The 16637-nt window shown below is 38.1% G+C and overlaps 1 protein-coding gene across 1 annotated transcript in view; it reads left to right on the forward strand.

Annotated features, from left to right (window-relative positions):
- The window catches only part of LOC137430752 (inactive dipeptidyl peptidase 10), a 789411-nt gene that overhangs the window by 184551 nt on the left and 588223 nt on the right, over positions 1–16637 (forward strand). The gene's annotated exons all lie outside the window — the stretch shown is intronic.

Genomic DNA, 16637 nt, shown 5'->3' on the forward strand with positions numbered 1-16637 from the left:
AAATGACCTATGTTGGAAAAGATGGTTCTATCTTTGGAAAATCCTCTCAGGATATTGATTTATCAAATTATTATACAAAGGCACAGGCTGAACGACAAAAATATAGTGTAAGTAAAAATATTAATATGAAGAATACTTATAAATTAATCAATTATCCAAACCCTACAGATGCGAATGACTTGATTAGATTCAGTGATTTATCACAATATATATCTTTAAAGAAAACAGCACGTTTTGTGAAACAAGTAAAATTTACAACCACAACACCTGGTTATACTGACCATACACCTTTCCTCATTGAATTTAACTACCTGCTTACAATTAAATTTTATAAAGAAGGACATTTAGTTAATATGCGAATTAATAAATGGGGGTATGATATGCCTGATTTAGGGTATAATTGGTCTTTTTCAATAAACATAGAAGACCTACATGATTTAAATCAGTCTCGTAAAGAAGAATATTATCCACTTGGTGAAGATAAGGATTTATGTGGAAGTACAATTAGTAAACAACAAATACGTGATTTTAAGAAAATAAAAATATATGATAGTATAGCGATGGTTCGCATGACAAAGAAGGAAGGTAATGAGATAAGGATAGAAAGCCGAGGAATACAAACCGATTTGGTAGTGGGAAGATGGGGTGGTATTACCTGTCATAATATTAATCTCACATATATTTCTGATACATAAATGGCAGGAAGAAGACTACAAGAGAATTATAATTTTTGTATTCAAGGATACCTACAAGAAAAGGGTGCTCGGTATTACATACCTTATGATTTGGAGCATATACATGGGAATTTTGTCATAAAAAACTGGCCTTATACTGATATTGTTAAACCCACAAATAGAGACTTGTTTAAAATATTAAATAAAAATGAACTTCTCAAAGTTATGAAATATAAAACTCTTTTAGAAATCGTCAACAAATCTTATTGGTATCCTATTATGAGAAAAATAATTATAGATACAAGAATATCTCAAAATCCAGATGAGTATATGTATAATATTCTTTGGGGTTCAAACTCAAGGGTAGCAAGGGATGAGGAAGGAGTTGAAGAAGAGAAGGAGGAAAGAGAGAAAAAGGAGAAGGAGGAAAGGGAGAGGGAGGAGAAGGAGGAGAGGGAGAAAAAGGAGGAGAAGGAGGAGAGGGAGAAAAAGGAGGAGGAAAGGGAGAAAAAGGAGAAGGAGGAGAGGGAGAAAATGGAGGAGGAGGAGAGGGAGCAAAGAGAGAGGGAGGAAAAATATAAAAAGATGGAAATCACTGAGATTCATAAAAGATTGAGTGTATTAAAGCAAATAAATCAATCTCAACGCACCGAAGAGGAAATTAAAGAATTAACAACTCTTATGAAGATAATGGTTTCAAAAATAAGAACGTCAATGTCTTCAATTTCAGGGAGGAGATTTAAACGAGAAAGTGGTGAAGAAGAAGAAGAAGAAGAAGAAGGAAAAGATTATGTGATTGATGATGTTGGTGTCATTGACTTTAGTTAGTTTTTATTTGTAAATAAATGGAGGAGAGAGTGAAGGCATTCCTTAGGATTCTTTATGTTTTAAAAATAAAGATTGAAATGTATATGTTGAAAACCAAAAAGGTTTTGATAATCTGTCGGAATTTTTCTGATAAATAAATATGAGTTATTGTCTCAAATGTAAAAAGAAAACTAAATCTAAAAATATCTCTTATGTTAAAGCTAAAAATAATAGAGTTTATCAAAAAGGAATATGTCAAGTATGTGGCTCTAAAAAGTGCCAATTCATCTCTCCTAAAAGAGGAGGAGACATACAAAAGTTTCTGTCAGGAAGTAAATTTACAACAACTGGAATTCCAGGGGAATTACACCTTCCAGGGTATTCTTTCTGTGGTCCAGGAACAAACTTGGATAAAAGATTAGATGAGGCTGACAATCCTAAACCTTGGTCTAAACCTACAAATAGGGTTGACGAAGTGTGTATGAAGCATGATATTGCTTATGGGAAAACCACTACGTTGACTGAAAAACATAAAGCCGACAGCGAAATGTTGTATAATTTGTCTTTGATACAAAATCCAACGTTGAGAGAGAAAGTTGATAGGTTTATTGTGAGAAATTTGATAAATGCTAAATTGAAACTTGGTCTTGGTTATTCCTCAAAAAACTATTAGGCTCTAATGATGCCATCAAGACTGAGGAGCTTTTGGCTGAAGAATTACACAAACCTATAATCACAAAGTTTAAAAGAAGGAAGGTTTATTCTAAATACACTGACCACATATGGTCCGCTGATTTAATTGAATTGAATAATGACAGGGGATACAGGTATGCTTTAACCGTTATTGATTTGAGGAGTAGATTTGCCTGGGTTGTCCCTTTAAAAAATAAAAGGGGTGATACTTTAATGTTAGCCTTTAAGCTAATATTTGATCGGGATAAAAGGAAACCAAAGAAGTTATGGACTGATGAGGGAACAGAGTTCTATAACAAAATATTCATGAAATTTCTTAAGGGGAAGGGTATTAAATTATACAGCACCTTTAATGAAGGAAAGGCAGTTGTTATTGAGCGTTTTAATCGTACTTTAAAAGAGAAATTATATAAAAAATTCACACAACTCGGTTCTCAAAAATGGGTGTATTTAATTCAGGATATTGTAGATAATTACAATAATACAGTTCATTCATCAACACAATCAAAACCATCAGAAACATTTACAAAATTAGAATATGAAAAGGAGATTAATTTGAGAAAGCCCAAGTTTAAAGTTGGTGATATTGTAAGAATATACAAATGGAAAAGTCATTTTGAGAAAGGTTATACACAAAAATGGACTCGTGAATTATTTAAAATCATTGATGTAATGGATACAGTCCCTTGGACCTACAAATTATATGATTTAAATGGAGAAGAAATCTTGGGTTCATTTTACTCACAAGAATTACAAAAAACACAAGTAAGCAGCTAATACCCTTGAAAATAATAAATAAATAAATAAAATGTAATGGGGATACGTTTTTAAATCTGTGAACCCCAAACACAGAATCCCACAACTTTTTAGTTGGGGCTTAACTTTTGTGTGTGTATAATGGGGATACGTTTTTAAATCTGTGAACCCCAAACACAGAATCCCACAACTTTTTAGTTGGGGCTTAACTTTTGTGTGTGTATAATGGGGATACGTTTTTAAATCTGTGAACCCCAAACACAGAATCCCACAACTTTTTAGTTGGGGCTTAACTTTTGTGTGTGTATAATGGGGATACGTTTTTAAATCTGTGAACCCCAAACACAGAATCCCACAACTTTTTAGTTGGGGCTTAACTTTTGTGTGTGTATAATGGGGATACGTTTTTAAATCTGTGAACCCCAAACACAGAATCCCACAACTTTTTAGTTGGGGCTTAACTTTTGTGTGTGTATAATGGGGATACGTTTTTAAATCTGTGAACCCCAAACACAGAATCCCACAACTTTTTAGTTGGGGCTTAACTTTTGTGTGTGTGTGTGTATGTGCGAGTGAGTCATAATAATATACAAACCCTAACCCAACCCAAGCCCTAACCCAACCCCATCCCTAACCCAAACCCATCCCTAACCCAACCCATCCCTAACCCAACCCCATCCCTAACCCAACCCCATCCCTAACCCAACCCCATCCCTAACCCAACCCCATCCCTAACCCAACCCCATCCCTAACCCAACCCCAACCCTAACCCAACCCCATCCCTAACCCAACCCCATCCCTAACCCAACCCATCCCTAACCCTCACATTCAAAATCCCAACCCTAACCCAATCCCATCCCTAACCCAACCCCAACCCTAACCCTCACATTCAAAATCCCAACCCTAACCCAACCCATCCCTAACCCAACCCCATCCCTAACCCAACCCCATCCCTAACCCAACCCCAACCCTAACCCTCACATTCAAAATCCCAACCCTAACCCAACCCCATCCCTAACCCTCACATTCAAAATCCCACCCAAACCCTAACATAATCTTTCTTTTCTTCTTTTTTAAATACGTATTTTTTTTTTTTTCCTCTTCCTCCAATTCTGTCTTTCAAGGCTTTTAAGTTTGAAGAAGTAGAAATGGGAAGAAAGAATTTTCCAGCATTTTCTTCCTCGAACTTTCTTGATATTGCTTAAATCAAGCGTCATTAAATAAAGAACATTGTTCATTGCTTTAGAATCCAAAGAGTCTCCAAGAGGAACCCCACAGGTAGAGTCTCCAAAATAAAACCAACTTTCCAAGTTCCCAAGGTATAACCACATTCCTGTTGAGCCTCCAAGATAGGTATCACATTCCGAGTCATCAAAACAAAACCCCCATTCCGAGTCTCCAAAAATATAACCATCTTTCCAAGTCCCCAAGGTAAAACCACAATTTTCAGAAATATTGGGGGTTTCCGTGATAAGTCTCACATAGTATAACTGCGGACCATCAGGGAAAACTTCCCTTTCCCAATTTTTTAGGGTTTCTATGATGTGTCTCACATAGTATAACTGCGGACCATCAGGGAGAATTCCCATTTCACAATTTTTTAGGGTTTCTATGATGTGTCTCACATAGTATAACTGCGGACCATCAGGGAGAACTCTCCTTGCCCAATTTTTTAGGGTTTCTATGATGTGTCTCACATAGTATAACTGCGGACCATCAGGGAGAACTCTCCTTGCCCAATTTTTTAGGGTTTCTATGATGTGTCTCACATAGTATAACTGCGGACCATCAGGGAGAACTCTCCTTGCCCAATTTTTTAGGGTTTCTATGATGTGTCTCACATAGTATAACTGCGGACCATCAGGGAGAACTCTCCTTTCCCAATTTTCAGAAATTTGTGGGTCTCCAATGTATGACTTGTATTCTGGCTCATCAAGGTAGAACTTGTTCAGTGGGTTTTGTTTTGATAACTCACAACAAGTATCATCATGGTAAAACTCTTTTTCAGGATTTTGTGGATCTCCAAGGTATAACCCTTTGGCTGGGTCATCAAGGTAGAACTCGTTCTGGGGGTCTTGGTTGTTCAAAATGTCTTCAAACAAAAAAATAACTTCATCCCAAGTTGTGTTAAAAGCAGAATTTTCATTTCGTATCTCAGATACAATTTCCTGTGAAAGAAAATAACAATGTATTAATTTAATACAATATTTTTTATTTGTATAAATCAAGCTCTATGAATATTAAAATAAACTTTGTTAACTCTTACACGAGTCTCATCTTAAAAAAAAAAAAAAAAAAAAAAAAAATTAAATACATAAATAAATAAATAAACAAACTTACCTCCATTGATAAGAGGTTCGAGTCCAGTTCATCAATCTGAAGGTTGAGTTCTACACAGGTAGTAGGACTCCATGGAATAGCAAAGTTATCCCATTCCATTTCGGCATAGTAGTCCATTCTCAAGTGAAGCAGAAAGCGTGTTTGAAAAAGCCTGTGTGGTCGGTGCCTTTTATAAGGACTGGGTGTGTCTTCCTGTGGAAATTCCCTGGGCGTGTCTTAACTGGAAATGATGTGATGGAAATTCCCTGAAAATGATGTAATGTATTACCTGGAAATGATACAATGCTGAAGAGTTTATAAAGTGGGTGGGACTTAGCAAAAGTGGGAGGAGCTTAGCAAAAGTGGGCGGGGCTTAGTAAAAAGTGGGCGTGGCTTAACAAAAAGTGGGCGGTGCTTAGTAAAAAATGGGCGTGGTTTACCAAAAAGTGGGCGGAGCTTACCAAAAAATGGTATGTGGCACTGGAGGCGCTCAAACAAGAACATTGAGGGAGGTTTACCATTTTATCTTAGCTCAGTTAAAATATCTTAATAAAGAACCAAACTCAAACATATTTTTTGTTAATATATTAGATGGTGAAGAGAGTTGTAGGAGAATTAAATTATTTCCCACGCATAAACAAATATTTGTAGGGTCGTTGTTTGAGTGGGTTATATTCACCAGATGATATTAAGAGTAAAAGGTTAAAAGGTCCATGAGGTCAGAAGGATCACAGGTGTTTAAGTGGTCTAATGAATAAGGATAACATGTCAAAAGGTTAGAAGGTTCGTAAAGAACAGGGTGAGAGAAATATAGGTGTTTAGGGGCAATGAGGGAGGGAAAGAATTAATATGGAAGTGAATGGGTCAAAGATTAATCTGCCAGATGATATGTAGAAGAAGGATGATAGGTCTATAAGAGAAAACAAATATTTGTAGTGTTTGAGTGGTCTAATGAACAACATTAAGGATAGGTACTACAGACAAAAGGTTCATAAAGATGAGGGTGGGAGAAATAGAGGTGTTTATGATTTTTGAAAAAGACAAGGGGGTAAATGACATTAGATAGGGATTTCCCATGTTAAACGGAGGTGTCCCAGAAGCAACATTATTACACTACTAATACCCTACCTATACTCTCATCAATAAGAACAATACAATGTTGTACAAAAGAAACTGTTTGTTCATTTCACTTCAACAAATTTGTTTGTCCTTGAATTTTTGTTTCTTCACTTTATTTTCAATTGACACTTGAGAATCTCCTTCTCGGCATGCTCGACTGATGAAATGCCAGTCAACTGATAAGATTTTTGCAAAGTGTATTCAATACAATTTTGAGAACTGTCAACATGAAAGCCTGAATGCCATGTGTCCAGCAGAAATTGGAGTTTCTAAAAGGATTAAAAAAAAAAATTTTTTTGCATTCAGATCTCAGATTTGCTGTTTTATGATATACAAGGACAGAAATCTTGCTCAGATGCAATCCATGTCCATGTACGCCTAAACAGTTTCACATTGGATATTCAGGTCGGACTGCAGGCCAAGCACCTCCTAGTTAAGATTTATGAAAAAAAACTGAGTATACAACTAGAAGCTGGGGTTTTATGCTGGTTTAATTATTTCCACCAGTATCAATCTGATGTAGTAGATTCAAGAAGTCGGGTTTGGCTGAGCCAGGCTGAAAAACGGCCTTGCATTGACTTTTCAGTACAATATATGATAGATTAATTCAGAATGGCTATCTTTCCTCAACACAACAGGCCATGGCCACATTTTAACAAGCTGGAACCCCAAAAAGGATTATGCTGTCATTTTGAATGGGACCGAATCTAAATGGCACAAAAGGCCTGGGTTAACTGCTCGGGACTTATCTGATGGATTCATGGGTATTGCACATTGATAGGATCAAGATCGCACAAGAATGCCATGACCTTATATATATATATATATATATATATATATATATATATATATATATATATATATATATATATATATATATATATATATATATATATATATATATATATATATATATATATACGTATATATATATATATATATATATATATATATATAAAATATATATATATAAAATATATATATATATATATATATATATATATATATATATAAAATATATATATATAAAATATATATATATATATATATATATATATAATATATATATATATATATATATATATATATATATATATATATATATATATATATATATATAATATTATAATGTTAATATATTATATATTATTATAATTTTATAATATTTATAATATATTGCTTTGTATGTGGGATGCAAGTCAATGTGTCGGTTGATGGAGTTTTTATCAGAGTACCAGGCCTCGACAATCTCGCGATTCACTCTCAAAGATCCTGTGCCAAGGATTGTGGTCTGATTCCATGAGAATGTGTGTTGGTGTGTGTGTCTGTGTGTCGCAACCAATGACAACCTGTCTTGTCGTCTTAGCACATTGGTGTTCAGTTAGCCACATGGTTAAGTGTTTGGATGTTGGGCCCACATAATTGGCTTCACAATCTTCACATTGTATGTTGTAGATGACATTCTTTCTGTCAAATTTGTTCACCTGGTCTTTTGGCTTTGATAGCTGTGCTCGTAAGGATGTTTGTGGTTTGTGGGTGATGTTGATGTTGTACTCATGTAGAATGTGGCTTGTGGTTTCAGAAGCGTGTTGTATGTATGGAAGTGCCACCGTGTCTGGAGGTGTGGTTGGATTGTTGTTACCGTATTTGGATTTCCGGCGACAAGATTTGATAAATGCAAAAAATTGAAAAAGGATTTTGAGACCGGTCGGAGTGATGGTTAACGATCAACTGATATACACCTTGAGATGTGCACTGACCAACGTCAAAGACAAAAGACAAAAGAATGACCGAACAGGTGTGGTATACACTATTCCATGTGACTGTGGCGCGTGGCGGAGAATACATAGGCGAGACCGGAAGAACCTCAGGCCAGCGCATTAATGAACACCAGAAGGCCTTTGAGTGTAATCACCCGGAAAGATCTGCTATCGCCAAGCATGGAATAAGGGCAGGCCATGTTCCTCTATGGGACAATGTGAATGTTTTGGCGGCCTCCCCGAACTGGGCCAGGAGGCGAATACTGGAGGCATGGTACAATGGCCAAACGAGGGCACCGTTTACAGAGGAGACTGTGGCGTTATTACAGGCGTATGGACCTCTCATAAATACACTAGAGAGACACCGATGCTTGCAGGAGGACAAGGACAAAGTGGGACACAGATGACAAGGATAACACAAACACAATACACTTCTCGAACACACACAAAACACTTGCAACACAAGCTTGTCACGGGTCAATGGTCACGAGGTCTGGCAAAACAGCTTTGTAATTCGTTGACAGAATAGGCCCACCTCCTTCCCCCAGGTATATCTGGGAGGAGGTAAACAACGGAATTTCTCTTGATAAAGGCTAATGAAGGCTCAGTGCACGCCGGGTTTCTGGCCGAGTTTTTAAGACATGTTTTTAAGACAAAACTATAGGTTGGAGAACGGTAAAATGGACGTGTTGGATATAATTCCCAACTGCTGTTCATTACTTGATATACATATATATATACACACATATATACTAGCAAAAGTACCCGGCGTTGCCAGGTAATAATGAGTCGCTTCTTGACGGGAATATGATATATGCAATATGGGTCCATCACCTAGCGGGAATTTCAAAATCAGATCGCAAGAACATTGGAGCAGTGGCGTATCGAGGGGAAAAAAGACGCTCGGGGCGGGATTTCAAATTGCCCCACCTCGTAAATTCCCATAAGTCTGAATAGTGTGTGTGTGGGCCCCGTGTGTGTGTGTGTGTTTGTGTGTGTGTGTGTTTGTGTGTGTGTGTCCCTGTGTGTGTGTGTCAGTTTGTGTGTGTGTGTGTGTGTGTGTGTGTGTGTGTGTGTGTGTGTGTGTGTGTGTGTGTGTGTGTGTGTGTGTGTGTGTGTGTGTGTTATGAGTCCTTTCATTTGCATTGTTTGCAAATGTTTGTTAATACTTTATTATGAGATGAGTTTTGTCATCACATTTTCACCAAAGCTTTATTATGAGAATATGGAGAAGGTAAATTAATAATTTTGTCAAAAGGTCAGCGTCACATAAAATCATCAATTTTCATGCGATTGACCTGAAATTTTAATAATTTGCATATTAGGTCAATTAATTTGTTCACCAATCAAAATCTAGAAGCAGATTGTTTTTTTAGATCCAAAGCTCAAAGGTCAAGGCTGCATAAAATCATCAATTTTGATTTTGTATTTTTACGGCGTAGCCCATCGGGCAGAGCCGTCTAGAACAGTGTTTGTCCGTATGTATGTTTGTATGTATGTATGTATAACAAAATTAGTACTAATAATATCCTCCCTCCCCAAGGTGTTTTTCCTCCCTGAACAAATGCCGTGTTAATGTGTATAAATACCTCAATGTGTGCCATTTTCATGGCAGCAACGGCCCCTATCAGAAGTAAAAAATATTATAAACCACAAACACATATGATTACCTTTTGAAACAGTCGCTAATGCTGTTGAACACTAAACTGAAACAAATTTGGATAAATTCCGACATCCGTGAGGCAAACTATGCTCATCACATCGACCAACGCACCTGAGCGAAGATCTACAGTAGTCTATATACCAGACAAGGGTTAATAACATGATCCTTCCTGCTATTTCCATGGCGTTTCTCCTTTTCCGTAAGAGTAAGGCCTTTTCTAAAAACAAAAGTAACTAGAACAGCACTCAGTAAAGAGCATACCTCTGCCTGGTTGTCCATATCACTCAATGGTGAATAATGACTTTAAAAATTCTACTGGCTGGATCCGGATCCAGATCTGCACCAAAATTGCATCGATTCTTCCTTATCACACAAACACCCTGTCCAACAATGTTTTGTGCAAATACATCCATAACTTTTTTGAGATATCCCGCTATGTATAGTTTTTGGCCCTATCTCCCAGTGGTGAAGAATCACTTAAACAATTAAATAATTCTCATATCCGAATCCATATTCAGATATTCACCAAAATCGAATAGAATCGTCCATGTCAGACACCCATCCTGTCCAACAAGTTTTGTCCAAATCCATCCATAACTTTTTTGAGATATCCCGCTATGTATAGTTTTTGGCCCTATCTCCCAATGGTGAAGAATCACTTAAACAATTAAATAATTCTCATATCCGAATCCATATTCAGATATTCACCAAAATCGAATAGAATCGTCCGTGTCAGACACCCAACCGATCCACCAAGTTTCGTTCAAATCCTTCCACAACTTTTTGAGATATCCTGCTATGTATCGTTTTTCGCCAGATCTCCCAATGGTTAAGAATCACTTAAAAATTCTAGAAGCCGGATCCGAATCCAGATCTTCACCAAAATCTAATCATTTCGTCCTTGTCACAAACGCTACATCTCTGCCAAATTTCATCCCAATCCGTCCACAAATTTTTGAGATATTTTGTTTACAAACGGACAGACAGAGAAAACGGACAGACAAACAAACAGGCAGTTGTGAAAACATAACCTCCATCCACCTTTGGTGGCGGAGGTAATAACAACACCAATGATTATAGCATAATATTAATGTTATTACAAAAAAAATCCCTCCTCCATAAAAAGGATTTTGCGACGTGCAATATTGCTTACCCTCCCCCCCCTCCCCCCCTACCCCCGACAACCTCACGGAAGTAAATTTTATGACAGGTAATTTATAATGATGAGGCATGTTTTGATCCTTTCAATGACCTGAACTAATATGTTATAATATCCTGCATGGTCTGATCTTTAAAATAACCTCATCTAACACAAGTTATAGTAATAATAATTGGCAATAATAAGGGTAATAACATGACCCCCCCTTCCCGCCTCCCCATTCCCCCCTGCTGCTCCCGCAGTGAGTGGGTGTACTACTTTTTCTACAAATGCCAGTTTATGATCGAGGAACAACTTGATTTCAGTTTAAAGTTATATTTTGGAGACTAATCGGAAAACGAACCTGCAGTTTAGCAATACTTTTGCTCTGAATTTGACCCGTTCCCGTATGCACATGGAGTGGTGAGATAATTTTTTTTACTCTGTCTGCCTGTCTGAAAGTCAAAAAAAATTGAAAATCATTCCAATCAGGAATCTTCCTATTTTTAGCAACATCATAAAGGACGCAAACAACAGGCACAAATAACTAATGTAACGTCTTAAATAAGGTGGTGTAGAATATGCTGCAACAACAGTGGTAACCTTTGAATATTTTTTATACACCCTTTAAATATTTATTTTATTTAAATTGAATTGTACACTTGAACAATGAATGAATGAATGAATGAATGATCGTTTTAAGGCCATTACAATGAAGAACACAAATTGTCTTTTTGGCATTTTCAAAATCCTTCCATTTAGCAGTACTTGGCTGAAATATTATAACATTTTACGTCATCATAACCAATCAAATTTGCCAATGGCAATCCCTGCCCAGTCTTTGTTTCTCAAGACTGTGCAGGATAAGGTGTTTTATGAACTCTCTAGTTATTTCCGCCACTGAAGGTGGATGGAGGTTATGTTTTCACCCCTGCCTGTCTGTCTGTCTGCCTGTCTGCTTGTCTGTGAACAGGATATCTCAAAAAGTTGTGGACGGATTCAGACCAAATTTGGCGGAGAGGTAGCGTATGTGACAAGGACGAAATGATTATATTGTGGTGAAGATCCGGATCCGCATCCGGCTACGATAATTACCTTCGCAAAAGCGGAAGGTTATGTTTTGATCGCTGTGTATTTATTTGTATGTCTGTGTGTGTGTATGTTAATCGCATAACTCAAAAAGTATTCAACCGAATTGCATGAAATTTGGTGGGATGATTGGTTATTATACGGGACACATTTGATTAGATTTTGGGAAACAGATTTGCTCAAATTCTGACTATTTTTAACTCGATCGTATTTCACTCAAAGTTATGAGCGACTGAAGAAGAAGATGTCCATACAGGACGTCATCACTATAACGCGATCTCCCGCGATCATTTCAACCTCAAAAAAAATTATAATTGCAGATTTGTCAAGAGATGAGGCATATTAACAAACGAATGAAACAGATTTGCTCAAATTCTGACTATTTTTAACTCGATCGTATTTCACTCAAAGTTATGAGCGACTGAAGAAGAGGATGTCCATCCAAGACGTCATCACTATAACGCGATCTCCCGCAATCATTTCAACCTCAAATGAAATTCAAATTGCAGATTTGTCAATCGGGGAGGCATATTAACAGACGAATGAAACAGATTTGCTCAAATTCTGATTTTTAAAAATCGATCGCATTTCACATAAAGTTTCACATCGCATACACTCCCATGCCAAGTACAGAACAGTAGCTGCGGCGAAGGTATGCGCTCTACCGAGTGCCCGGATTCTAGTTTTTGAAGTGATTCTTCACCATTGAGAGATCAGGCGAAAAGCGATATACAACGTGTTATTTTAAAAGAAGTTATGGACGAGTTATGACTAAACTTTGGAGATGAGTTGGTTAGGTGACAAGAACAAGCCGATTAGATTTTGGTTCAGGTCCGAATCCAGATTCGGCCTATCAGTGGGATACAAAACATAAATTGTTCAGCCTGGCGGGGGATTGCTCTCTACCTAGTGCGGTTCTAGTTCTTAGTGTTTTACTTTGACTTTTAAATGAAAAGTACTCGATAATAACTTGATTGATCGATTGATCGATATAAAAAATCTCAAATATAATGACGTTTTATTTTTACAAAATCGAGGATCATGGAAAGCAAGGTAACAGAGGGGATAAAGGCAATGCACCGACAGTGTGGGAGCAGCACAGTGGAATGAGCAAGCAGCAAAAAATAGGAAGGAGAAGAACAAGGTCCACAAGAGCATGCACTCAAAAAGATACACAATTACATTACACCAACAAATTAACACCAAATGCTAAACAAAGCTGTTGGACATGACAATTCTGGAGCAAGTATCCTCACATAAAGTCTCTCAGAACAGAGAAGATGGTGTCTGGCCGCAAAGGAACCCAGGACGGACAATGACGTAAGGTAATTTCCTTGTTTGTAAATATCTTGTAATTATGATATCACTATTGGGAACTGAGTTTATATCAGGATTGGGAACTGAGTACCCTCGTCCCTCTATACAAGGGGAAAGGTGACCCTCTGGAGTGTGGCTCGTACCGAGCGATAAAGTTATTGGAGCATGGAATGAAGGTATTGGAAAGGGTGTTGGAGAGGAGGATAAGGAAGAAAGTGAAGATCGACGAAATGCAGTTTGGATTTATGCCAGGAAGAGGAACGACAGATGCGCTTTTCATTGTGAGGCAATTGCAGGAGAAGTACATGGATAAGAGGAAGAAGTTGTTTTTTGGGTTTGTTGATCTGGAGAAAGCATTCGATAGGGTTCCACGCAAAGTATTGACATGGGCATTGAGGAAGTTAGGAGTGGAGGAATGGTTGATCAGAGTAGTGATGGCAATGTACAAAAGAGCACGCACAGCTGTAAGGACGAAGGACGGGAACAGTGGTGAGTTTGAGGTGAAGGTGGGAGTGCATCAGGGGTCGGTACTAAGTCCACTACTATTTGTAGCTGTGATGGAGGTGCTGGCTCAGACCGTAAAGGAGGGTTTACCGTGGGAGTTGTTGTATGCAGATGATCTGGTGTTGATTGCGGAAAGTATGGATGGACTGAAGGAAAAGATGAACAAGTGGAAGGAATGTATGGAGACAAAAGGTCTGAAGGTGAATATCGGAAAGACAAAGGTGATGGCAAGTGGTAAAGCATGTGGTGAGGTGGAAAGAACTGGGAAGTGGCCGTGTGCTGTGTGCAGGAAGGGTGTCGGAGTGAACTCCATTCAATGTACAATGTGTGCTGAGTGGGTTCATCAAAAATGTAGTGGTCTGAGAGGGTCATTAACCAGTGTGGCAGCTACATTCAAATGTAAGGTGTGCACAGAGGGAGCTGCAGATGGAGGAAATGTTGAGTTGGATCTTGGAGACGGCGTGAAGCTGGAAGGTGTGAAAACATTTTGCTACCTCGGAGACATGCTGAATGGAGAAGGTGGATCAGACTCGGCAACGGTTGCTCGAGTGAGATGTGCATGGAAGAAGTTTCGGGAACTGAGTGCGTGCTGATGAGGAGGAGAGTGTCGCTGAAGCTGAAGGGAAAGGTGTATGCTGCATGTGTGAGAAGTGTTATGATTTATGGGAGCGAGACATGGGTAATGAACGTAGAGCAGCAACGAAGGCTGGAAAGGGTGGAAATGCGAATGGTTCGATGGATGTGCGGAGTATCGTTGAGAGAGAGGAAGACAAATGATGAATTGCGAAAGATGATGGGAATATTGCCTGTGATTGATGCTGTGAAGAGGAACAGGTTGAGATGGTTTGGTCATGTGTTGAGGAAGGATGAAAGTGACTGGTTGAGAAGAGTGATGGAAGTTAATGTAGAAGGAAGTAGAGGACGGGGAAGACCGAGAAAGACTTGGCTAAAGATGGTGGAAGAAGAAATGCGGGCAAGGGGGTTAACAAGGAGAGATGCAGAAAATAGGGCAAAATGGAGAAGATTGTCATGGGGACCGCAAGGCTAACCCCCGCTCTAGCAGGGAACATGGCCTTAAAATGCATGTTGTGTTGTATGATATCACTATTGAATCAAATTTCACCAAAACTTCATATTAAATTGCCTAAACTATAAATAAAATGGTCAAGTATGAAGCCTTCATACTGAGACAAAATGAATCCTACTGACTTCCTGGCATTTAGTAAAAAAGATCTTGCTTATTAGGATGTGTTTATAAAGAGGAATCACTATCACTTCTGGACAAACGTAATTATAAAAACTGCTCATCACCTGCATAGTACACATTTTGCATACAATATATCCTTTAATAAATATGTATGAACAAGAAAAAGCAATCAGAGATTGCAGACCCTCACCAGGATGTATTTTCAGTGATTTTTAAAGGCTTTTGTGTTAAAAACAAATATGGCGGCCGAACCACGTGACCGACGACGTCATCATCATTTTTTTCTCCACCAATTTATCCCTATATGACGCTCAAGAAATTTCATCTTGATCGGATGAAGTTTTGTTAATTGTCGAATTATGATGTCATAATGGAGGCACATATGACATCATCATTAACATATGTTAATTCCCCGTGGTGAGTTCTTTACAATGAGGCATGTCTCAATTTTCTCTATGCGGTGCTTTCGGAGATATAGAGGTGCAAAGTTTTTGGGTTTTTTCCAAAAAATTTAATAATTCTCATATCCAAATCCATATTCAGATCTTCACCAAAATCGAATCTGTTTGTCCTTGTCAGACACCCAACCAGTCCACCAAGTTTCGTCCAAATCCGTCCACAACTTTTTGAGATATCCCGCTATGTATCGTTTTTGGCCCCATCTCCCAATGGTGAAGAATCACTTAACAAACTCTAGTAGCCGGATCCGAATCCGGATCTTCACCAACATCGAATCATTTCGTCCTTGTCACATACGCTACATTTCTGCCAAATTTCGTCCGAATCCGCCCACAACGTTTTGAGATATTTTGTTCACAAACAGACAAACAGACAGACAGGGTTTAAACATAACCTCCATCCGCGGAGGTAAACAGACAAACGGACCCAAATGCAATACCCTTTGCTCCTGCGAGGGGAATCAAGGATGGAGTGGATAAAACACTCTGCATGTTCTTTAGAGATGGTACATAATGAAAGATGCTCAAAAGGCCTTTCACTATTTGCCCTTCCTTTTCATGCTTTCAACCACTCTACACGTTTGGCAGTCTCTACACAACCCTACACTGTTTGTGTTTGTAAGGTCAATACATATTCCTCCAGTCTTTTCCCCCACGCATTGCTAAACTCTGTAATTCCCTCCCTGCATCCTATTTCCCAGTAACGTACAACCTTTCCCACTTTACGAGAGATGTGAATTGGTATCTCCTTTACCAGTGATTCCCCTTCCATCAATCTATTTTCTGTAGTCCCCACTTTTGATTGGCCTTAAGGTCTGGTGATGGGTGAACTTCCCATAAAAAGGTTGATGCTTTGCCCTTATAACAGCAAGTGCCACCACAAAGCTCTGAACTCCTCTTTTGTTTCTGGACATTTTGATTTGTGTGCACTTACTGTGGAATATATTAATGGAAAATACATCGTGGCTGATGGAGATGTGGACAACAGTTATCCAAAGACAGGATTGCTTTTACGTGGAGCCAACATTTCTCTTTTAGCATAACATATTGCTTCCTTTTGGTTCATGCTGAGTTAATGTGACAAGTAAGAGTTCTTTCATGGTAATAAAAGTTTTACAATCCAAATCTATCTC

The sequence above is a fragment of the Myxine glutinosa genome, chromosome 7 (assembly GCF_964187855.1).
Source record: "Myxine glutinosa chromosome 7, kmMyxGlut1.1, whole genome shotgun sequence".
Taxonomy (NCBI): domain Eukaryota; kingdom Metazoa; phylum Chordata; class Myxini; order Myxiniformes; family Myxinidae; genus Myxine; species Myxine glutinosa.